Here is an 11,108-nt window from a genome sequence, read left to right on the forward strand (position 1 = left end):
CCTATACTCACTGATCCCGCCGGGTCCTGCTTCTGGAGGTGGTCAGGTAACTGAGATATGAGCGCCCGGCGTGCGCGCTCCTCAGATGAGTCCAACGCTCATAGAGAATGACGGAGCGTCGAACTCGCCTGTCATTCTCTATGAGCATTGGACTCATCTGAGGAGCGCGCACGCCGGGCTTCGGGCACTCATATCTCAGTCAGTATAGGGTGCTCCAGCGGGGGGTTGGGAGCCTGTCACCCCGGCATGGGGGGTGACAGGTCCTCTTTAAAAAGTGTAAAAAAAGTAAAAATGTTTATTACAATACCCCAAAGCCCTGCCCCCAATTGAAATCACCCCCTATCCTCTAAATAATATTAAACCTCTGGCCTCATCTCTAATATTTATTGTATCCTTGGTTCGCCTGCTGCGGGTACCCAGGTGAGGCACTCGTACATGACCAAATGGGAAACACTGTTAGGAAGGACACTACCTCCAGAATGCTGGACAGCTATTTAGGATAGAGCTGCCACCTCCTCAATATGTACTACCTACAAGGAATCCCATTATAAGGTACTGATGTTTTGGTATCACACACCAGAGTTGCTCCACAAGCTTAACACCTTAGTATCCCGGCTATGCTGGAGGTGAACTAGAGAGCTGGGCTCCCAATTTCACATTTTTGGGGAATGTGAGCTTCTGTGGCCCTTCTGGTCGGAGGTCTGAGAGGTGTCCTCAGTTGTCCTTGGTTTCAAAATCTCTAGGGATCCAGGCCTTTGTCTCCTACAATATGTGATGTCTCTTTTTCATTTTCAAACGTGGGTTTGGCTGTCTTACTGCCTTTTGTTTTCCGCATTATAACAATGTTCCACTGAATTTATTTGTGTCTTATCAAGTCTGCAAAGTTGGTTTTTTTTTCTTTATTGAAAACTCAATAAAAAATATATAAAAATAAATAAACATATTATATAGCGTAGCGTGCATAATTGTCCGATCTATTAAAATATAACAATCGTCATTCCTTGCGGCAAACGGCATAAATGAAAAGTGGGGGAAAAAAGCCAGGATTACAGATTTTTTGTTAATTATATATTAAAAAAAAATAATAAAAAGTTATCCAATATTCACAGTTAGCCAATATTCACAAATATGGTATTAATAAAAACTGGTGTAAAAAATGACACCACAGCCCAGTAGGTGAAATAATAAAACTGTTATAAGCGTCACAATAGGCCCATTTTATTAATAATTAATTGCAAAAAAAGGATTTCATAAAAAATGTATAATATTAGGAAATATATGTAAACCTGCATATAGTTGTGTTTGGACTGACCTATAGAATAATGGTATCATGTTGCTTTTACTATATAGTGCATTACGTAGACACAGGAACCCCCCACAAGTTACCATATTGCATTCTTTTTTCCAATTTCACCAATTTATATTTTCATAAATAATATTTTGGGGATTCTGTCAAACATGTTATGGTAGAATAAAAGACACCATTACAAAGTACAACTATTCCTGAAAAAAAAAAAACAAGTCCTTACATGGCCCAGTAGATTGAAAATTTAAAGTGCTAGAGCTCTTAGAAGGGGAGGAGGAAAAAAACAAAACACATGGTCCACCTGGTCATTTTGGCCTTGGTCCTCAAAGGGTTAAAAAAACAAAACAAAAAAAAACGCTGTATTTTTCAAAAGCAGGAGGTAAATAATGAACCTGATGATTATATGGATGGTCGTAATCAAAAAAGGCCATTATTCTATATTGTGTGTGCACTGCCGGCCAATTTCCTGCAGTCTTCAATGGAGTGCATTATTATATTGAAAATACAGCCATATATTTGACCTCAAAATTAGGGTTATATTTTTCTTTTATTTCACGTGTGCGTGAAACATATATTAGTTGGCAAAAAACTCTTAATAATGGCTCAAATGTATTGACAAATGTTCTAAACTAGTGCGATACATCCAAAAATGCCTATATCTCACACAATGGACTTGGCGTGTCTGACAGAAATCAATAGTAAATCCCTCTCAGTGTCATAGATGCCTCAATCTGCATCCAGAATGCAGGCAATAAAATACAGCTGTCTGAATACGGCCTTACTTGAAGCCTTACTTGAATAGGATACCTATTGTGAGTAATTAATTGTACTGGGTTTCTTATATGGGACTATTCTGCTCCCCCTCAGGCTCCAGGGACTGTGCCTGTCCATAACCTCTTTACACCTTATAGTTATGGCCCAGAATACAAAGGAAATAATAAAGTAGAGTTTAGGTATGTTTAAAGGGATTATCCAGTGTTACATAAACATGGCCATTTTCTTCCAGAGACCGCTCTTGTTTCCAGTGTAGGTGGGGTGCTGTCTCTGAAAGATAGTGGCCATGTAGCGCTGGATAACCCCTTTAAATGTTTCCTATTTTTGTACAAGTCGTCTGACTAGAGCTTGTTTGGGGGTTTTTTTCGTCCGCTTCCTGGTCTGAGCAGGGGCCTGGGTCGTGATGTCATGCCCCAGGTCCCCACTCATACCACAAAATGACCGGGAACTAGAGCGAGGGACAGCAGACTCCTGAAGGTAAGTGTATATTGTTATGTTCAACCACCTCCTGGATAAAATGGTGATGTCACGACTCCAAGAGCTGTGCGGGCAGTGGCTGCTGGAGATGATGATGGCAGGGTCACACTGAGGGACACAGGGTACTGGAGGGACACTGAGCATCCCCCTGCCATCATCCTCTCCAGCAGCCACAGCCCGCACAGCTCTGAGAGTCATGACATCACCATTTTATCCAGCAAGTGAAGCTTTGATGCAATAGTAAGTGCAGGGAAAAAAGAACATTATAAGCATTTCCTGTAATAAGTGTATATTGGGGATTTGTATAGCTTTTAGGGGGCAATACAATACTTTAATAAAAATTTTCGCTGGACTTCAAACTGTATTTAAAGAAACTCATACCTTACACCCCCAGATCTGATAAAGGGATATACTTTCTCAAAACACATCATCTGTTTTACCTTTATTGTTTTATGTAGATTGTTTTATTGTGCTTTTATACATAAACATTCTTTGATACTATTGGAAAGATATGGAGACCTTTTTGAGCAGCGCCACACTATTGGATTCATCTTCTTCTCTACTGCACCACATGGCCATTGATGGTCTGAACTGTGGAATCATCTCAAAGGATTCTCGACCTAGCATAGTGCCATAAAGACATGGCTTCACAAGTTTGGGGGGGGGACTCAAATGGCCTGCACTAAGCCCAGGTTCCCCAACCGCATGGGCTGAACTAAAACGCCAATTGTTATACTGCGTGCTGTATCTCCAAATATCTGTTACTGTACACTTTATGGAGGCACACCGTTTTGTAGTATATAGCTACAAAGACTCTGCAAGAATCCGCAAGGAGTTAGGGTACATGACAGCTGTTTGTGTACCAGATGTTGCAGATTGGCAACTGCATTGCACTTTCTACATCTATGTATAAATCTATGTATATGCATCTATGTATAAATATAAGGTTTTCCAGTTGTGGAACTGCAAATCCCAGTGCATGATGGTTTATTGTCATGCTGTATTTCTTGCCACAATTTCCTGACATCATAGCAAATTTACAACATTTACAACTGTATGAAAGCTAAGACTGAGAGACACCTATAACATAGTACATAACATGAGCTTTAATTTGGAAATCACTTCTGTGATTCATTATTAGTTTTGTGACCCATGTGAATGGCTTTCAGGGCGTAGCCTCATTTACATAAAACACAATGGCCCAGACTTATCAACCACTGGCAGGTTAAGGGGGATGAGGTTTACATACTCGTAGTGTGAAATTCTCTGCGATTCCGGTATGTGTGAACCCATCCTATCTTTTTGTTCAAGCTGGATTTCAAAATGAAGTGAACTCCACAATCCAAAATGTTATGATGCGGCAGACCATGCTGGCGGAAGATATGTTCAACTTAAAGGTGCTTCAGATGGGCGGTGGAAGGCAGTCCAAGAGAGGAAATAAATCAGCCATTTTAGAAAAACAGTCCACAACTACCAAAAAGCGGGTACAGCCGGCAGAGGGAGGGAGATCAGAGATTAAATTCATATTATTCATTTATAAATTGTGGTGGAAATTGAGGGATTTCTATGGTGTGAAGGGGTATACTCCTTATACATCCATATGGGATACTCCTTGGCTGGGAGAGTTGTATACACTGGGATACCTGCAATCAGGGCTAAAATTTCATTGCCCTATACAGTCTGTTGCCCCTGTCAGAAGCCACTCCAGTATCACAGAATGTGAATAGGATACCCACAGGAATATATTACAACTATTAAAATTTATTTAAAAACTCACAACGCATTTCGGCACTCATACTTGTGGGACGCCTTCCTCAAGTATAACAATACAGATCATACCATTGTTCTGGGTCAGAGGTTGTCCTCCGGCCTATAAAAAATATTTCATTTAAAAAATAAATAAATAAAGAGATGAAATCCATGGCAATATGTTACATGGGCGTCTGGAATTGGTAGAGGTTGGAGTAAACTTTATTACAGGCACAGCTGGTATACGCCAGGCCATCAAGACACAGTCCTTTATGTCCTTGGAAAAGGATTGCCACCAGTGGTAACAGGAAAACAGGAAAGAGGAATAGTTTGTTGTGGACTCCAGTGTGACCAGCATACTTGGGGCTGTATTAGACGCCCCAATCACTATAGCAAACAAACGATGATCTGCTAGATTAGCGCTCGTTTGCTGAGCCTCTTATACAGCTCGATTATTGCAAAGCAAGGGCTGCCTGGAGATCATTAAGGGCTGCAAGGATACTCAGAATAGCATCGCTATTATACGAAGCGATGCACGCCCCACGGCCGATGACTTTAGGTCAGGACCTAAAGACAGGATCAGCCGATTGTTGTCATCGGCTGATTGTTGTCTTTATTACAAGGATCGATAAATCTGCTAAACAGCCCTCATTTGCTGGGTTATCGTTCTGTGTAATAGGACCCTTAGAACTGTAGGCCTATCTTTGCTTTGCCTATGGCACAAACAACTTCCCAGGTGAGATATCTTTGAGACTAGCGTCACGGTAACCATATGGCTTATGGTGCCTTTACACAGAGAGATTTATCTGACAGATCTTTGAAGCCAAAGCCAGAAACAGACTATAAACAGAGAACAGGTCATAAAGGAAAATGGATTTTAAAATCCATTTCTGGCTTTGGTTTCAGAAATCTGTCAGATAAATCTCTCTGTGTAAATGCCCCATTAGATCTATGATATACTGTGGTTCCTACTCCCAATCTATCGCTGCTGCCAGCATGCACTGCATGGGACGTCAAAGCAAGCAAAGAGTGCCCATACATCTAGCCTGGCATGGACTTAAATGCAGTCTGTAAATAGATGAGGTTCATTTAGTCAGTGTGCATAACCGCTGTATGTAAAGCTCCCTCCAATAGATAATTCCAATCCTCCAGGGTAAGTTTCATAGCAAGCAACTTCTACCCCCTATAGAATAGTTCTTTTCTACTGGGAGAAAAGTGTAGAGAAAAATCCACAGGTAAATTGAGGCAGCGGTGTAGACTACAGGCTGAGGGTCAGAACTGGCGGCTCAGATGCAGGTCAGGCAGACTACCTTAGCAAGGTGCTGAGAGCTTACACACCCTAGAGGACAGTGAAGGAACTGCAGAAGTATCAGAATAATGGATGCCATGCAGAGTGGAGAGAGGAAGCAGATACTATCAACCAAATGGTGAATGTGGCAGAGGAGCAGGCAGGGTCGGGCCACGAGAAGCGAGCTACCGCAGGTGGGACCTGGCAAGTTGAGGAACTTTAGTGGGAGACTACCAGCAGCATTATATTTATATTATACTCTGACAGCGCCAGTACCAAAGGTCAGCATCCTAGATGCAAACCTCCTTTAGCTGGCAGCCCTCTCTAAACACACTACCCTCTTGGTCAGGGTTATATGCATGAAGGGTAAAGGACAGTATAATCTTAGTCTGGAATCTTGGGACACACACTGATGTACAATATTACATGAGGCACTGTTTTCCATTTTTCTTCTACTACTCCTCCACAGGGGAATACCCCCTTTACTGAGTCCTGGTAAAATGAAGCCTGAATGCCTATTAGCTGCCATGGGCCAATTGCAGCATTTTTTGTTTTAATAAATCTGGGCCATTGTGGGATGTTACCTAATCACTGGATGTAGCAATCACTATGCGCAATAGGGGGCCACTTTTCACGTCATTGGAAATGTTTTCTTTTCAGTTAGTTTTTGTTTTCTTGTACCTCCTGACAGTAAAATAAGCAAAATTGTGGCAAAACCGCAAAATTATAACACTTTGTATGTTTCCTTTGTAAATAGCTAAAATTGTCATTCTACTGATTTTGCTTACAGTGACCTGTTACTGAAATCTGTTGTATGGCCCCATAAAGATGGCCATATACTTTCAATAATGGGCTGCTTAAGAACAGTTCTCTCTCCCAACGTTTCTATACACATAACACAGTTGAACATTTATGTGACTGATGATGCCGGGAATTCTGAGGTCTAGTCTATAGTATACAGTCTGTGCACAGACTGTATCAATGGAACATGTGAATGCAGCGTAATATACTGGCAGATAAGGAAAAAAAAAGTGTTGTCCTATTAGATATTAAGTTGCACAAAACGGTGTAAACATGCTTTCCCCGCTTCCCTATAACACTGCTCTCAAATGCCAGTTCTGGGTAGTGTCCCTCTTAATAAGAGATCACTAACTGCTAAATATGGCTATATGATTTTCAGATATTTTGCCTGAGATTATGACCAATATTCTGAGAGTTAGGGGTCTGAATAGGGCAATTCAAAGCATTATTTAAAAAAACAACATTATTATAACCCTCTTAAAGGGATTCTGTCGCCTCCAACCCACCCTCCTCAAAACCTGTATTACATATTCTGAGCTGCAGTCGCTTACAGAGCCCATCTCACGGCTTCATGATTGTGCGGCATTTTTCTTTAGTCAGTCAGGGTGGCCGCACATTTCCTATTACACAGGGACGGCAGACTATTTTATGTCCGGTTTAAAGTCAGTGATCGGCGGACAATGAAGTGTTTTCCTATTGTCAGCTGATTTCTGGCTCTTTTACATGGGCGGGCATTTGCCTGTTTTGGCAGATAATCGCTCCATGTAATAAGAGCCTTAACATAGCTAATATTTTTTTACCTAGTTTTTATCATTGTGTGGCCATATTAACCCCTTCCTGGTATACACCAAATGTGTTTGGGGTCTATAGAGCAATCTCTGGAGTTTACTACATCTCACACTGCTGCAGTAGCCAGGATAGGAGATAACTCTGCTTTCCCATCTGCCAGGACATGCCAGTGAACAGTAACCCATCATCCCAGTGTCGGCCTGGGGTGCTGAGGGCCCACCAGTGAAATTCTCGGGGCTCATTCAAAATATAGATGTATGATCAGGGAATATTTCTACATGATCTTACCATTGCTGATGGAATGGGCACATTGGCAATGACATGTGATCACTGTGGTGTCATGGTGCTGTTATGTAAAGATGTTTTAAAGGGTGAACTATTAGGGTATGTGCACACTACAGAATCCCGGCGTATCACCCGCCACAGATTCTGCAGCTCAACCCCGCTCACGGACGCTGGCTTCATTCTATGGTTTTCCAGATTCTACCATCTGCTCGAAGAATGAGCGGGTTCATTCTTTGGGCAGACAGTGGAATCTGGCAAACCATAGAAGAATTGTGATCCACCGGGATTCTGTACTGTGCACATACCCTAATGCAGTATGGGGTTTCAGGACCAGATGTACTTGTGAATTAAATTTTTATTTTTTCATATAATGTGTTGTGGTACACTTTGATAAAGAAGCAGCTTGCACAGAGTAGCTGCAGGCCGATATAGTAAGGAGACTAGAATCACTGTGAGTTTGGATAAGATGCTTGACCATATACTGACACAGGACGCAGGACGCAAAGATTTGAAGCCAAAGCCAGGAATGGATTTGAAAAGAGGAGAAATCTGACTTTCCTTTTTACCTGATCTGTTTATAGTCTGTTCCTGGCTTTGGCTTCAAATATTTGGCAGATAATCCTTTCTGTGTAAATGGACCCTTAGGAGATCTTATTATGAGGCATCATTGTTTTTCAGAGTTCATGGCGGTCACTTTTAAGGGGAGCGTGCTTAGACCTTAAAGGGGTTGTCCGGCGATAAAAAATTATTCACAGAATAACACATATTACAAAGTTATACAACTTTGTAATGTATGTTATGTCTGTGAATGGCCCCCTTCCCCGTGTCCCACCACCCCCACCCGTGTACCCGGAAGTGTGGTGCGCTATATATTACCTGTCACGTGCCGACCACGGTCTCCGATCCTCAGCAGTGACGTCTTCTTCGGGCGGGCGGCGGATCTTCCCGAGTGCCGGCCGCCCTCTGCAGCGTCATCCGAAGCTCAGCCGCGATTGGCTGAGCATAACTGTGCTCAGCCAATCGCAGCTGAGCAGCTAATGACGTGGCCGCGTCATCAGCCGCGATTGGCTGAGCACAGTTATGCTCAGCCAATCGCAGCTGAGCTTCGGATGACGCTGCAGAGGGCGGCCGGCACTCGGGAAGATCCGCTGGCCTCCCGAAGAAGACGTCACTGCTGAGGATCGGAGACCGTGGTCGGCATGTGACAAGTGAGTATAGCGCACCACACTTCCGGGTACACGGATGGGACACGGGGAAGGGGGCCATTCACAGACATAACATACATTACAAAGTTGTATAACTTTGTAATGTGTGTTATTCTGCGAATAATTTTTTATCGCCGGACAACCCCTTTAAGCTTGTGGGGGGTAGGGACAGGGTGGAGTGCTTCTTTATTGCACCATGAAGGCCTTACTGTCTAAAGACGACATATCTGGCTACAGAAAGCATTGCATCCAGCATTGTTAATGGCCTCAGAGTCTGTTATTATTGGGAAGGGGGTATTATTTGACATTACTTGAGCATTATTACTGGGACCTACAGATCAGTCACATAGTTATGGGGGGAATCTGATTTGGGAATCATTTGCTGACAGACTTTATACAGAGCCTATAGAGGCAGAGTAATCTCAGCCTTATTAAGGCAACATTTATGGGGTACCTTGGGGGGTTCTCAGCTGAAGCATCCCACCACATGGAGGTACTTGACTTAAAAAGGTTGATATACACTGCTTTAGATGAAGATCCCAGAGGAGCCAGTGATAGATGGCACATCATAGCCTTTAGTTCTATAGTCTGGGACAGAAACATCAGCTGTGCTATAGTATATAATGCATCTTTTATCCATAAGCTGTAGCCATGGGAAATTTAGAGATACAAGTGTATTATGGTTTTTATGACATGATCGAGAACCAATACAGTTTGAAACGGATTAAAAATCATGTATTCTGTACACCATACATATGAATGGAGATCTGCTGGCAATAGAGGTGTCGCTATCCAAGGTGTTCTATTATGTGATAGAATAAAAAGGATGTCTAGATAAGTCTTGGGCCGTCAGAGTAATGAACATAGTGTGAGAATAGCTAGGGCTAACCCACTGTGTATGGAGGTCAGCAATGCAACTCTACCCATGGGGATGATCCGAGGGGGGGAAATCTGGACTTGCAGCAGCCCATACATGTCTATATTCACCTAACTTAAAAAAAAAAAACCTTTTACTATATGGGCCTTGCTGCTTTCAGTCAGAATTTTTCCCATGCTGATATGCCAGATACGGTATTCACTACAGCAGTAACGTGTGGGTGTTGCAAACTACTGATCACGGAGGGGCAATCCGTTCAGTAGGCCACCACGGATGGGGTTTAAAGGGGAACTCCGGATAAGAAAAACTTGTTTCCTATTAAAAGTACAATAAACGTTAAAAATATGTGTCTATACAATGTATTACCACATCTGTACAGTTCTGCCATACTGGTAGCTGATAGAAATCCAGGAAGTGAAGAAAAATGGCCTCTGTGCAAATCCACATTGTCTCCTGCTCCTTCTGCTCTCCCCCCTTAGGAGACAAATCTTCCATGCCTGTCTTACATTGTGTGTGTTTGCTGAGATCAGGCTGATGATGCAAGCAGGGCGTGATATCCCAGGAGGCTTGGCTGGATTCCCCAATCCCATAAGTGATTCAACATCTCTGACCAGCCAGAAGCAGGTGTTGCACTGATTTAAAATTAGGTCTGTGTTCACACGTTGGAGTGTCATTGCAGTACGGCAGCGTATTCACAAAAATGATGCAGTAACACAAGTAAATGATGCTAAACGACAGAGGGGATCAGAACCTTATTGTGGGGCTCAACTTCAAAAATAATAGATGCTTGATCATAATATGTGCGTGGAAATGAAAAGAAAAAATAAAATTCAAAAAGTTCTTTACTTTATTCCAATATCAGCGTTACAGGTAGAGAATACAGTGTGCTGTGTGGAACCACAATGAAATCACGAATTACAGCAAATAATTCAGTAACACAATGAAACTGCAATATGTGAACACAGCCTAGATGTTCTGCAACAGCTTTTGGCGGGGAATAGGCAGGGTGGAGGACTGTGATGAACAGCTGAGGGAAAGCATTGCATTCTGGAACCTGTAGTACTGTGTACAACTGATCAACCAGGAAGTGCAAAAACACAGAACAGAACAACCCCCCCCCCCCCCCCAAAAAAAAAAACCAAATGGATTTTTGGCAGTTTCAAAACTGAAATTGATAGGCAAGTAATGCTTTATGCTTCTGCAGAAGTTTCATTTTTTTTTTTAACCTCTTTTTAAAGTCTACCTGGAGTTCCCCTTTAAGGGTATCCAGGCACAGCAATTGACCCATGCCGGCTAATAGTCGCTGTCCCAGCTGTATGACCCCTCTCTAAACTCCCCTTCAGGCACCATGACGTACAAGTAAGTCTTCGGTCCTTAAGGGGTTAAAATAGTAAAACATTTAAAAAAAAAAAAAAAGAAAAGAAAAGATAAACTGGGTACTGTTGTAAACATACTGACTTTTAGAATGAAGATAACAAGTAAGTTTACTTACAAAGGAAACTAAGTACTGAATGAATTAAACCCCCAAATTTGAAAAATTGCTGTTAGTTTTTTTTA

The sequence above is a fragment of the Dendropsophus ebraccatus genome, chromosome 14 (genome assembly GCF_027789765.1).
Source record: "Dendropsophus ebraccatus isolate aDenEbr1 chromosome 14, aDenEbr1.pat, whole genome shotgun sequence".
NCBI lineage: Eukaryota > Metazoa > Chordata > Amphibia > Anura > Hylidae > Dendropsophus > Dendropsophus ebraccatus.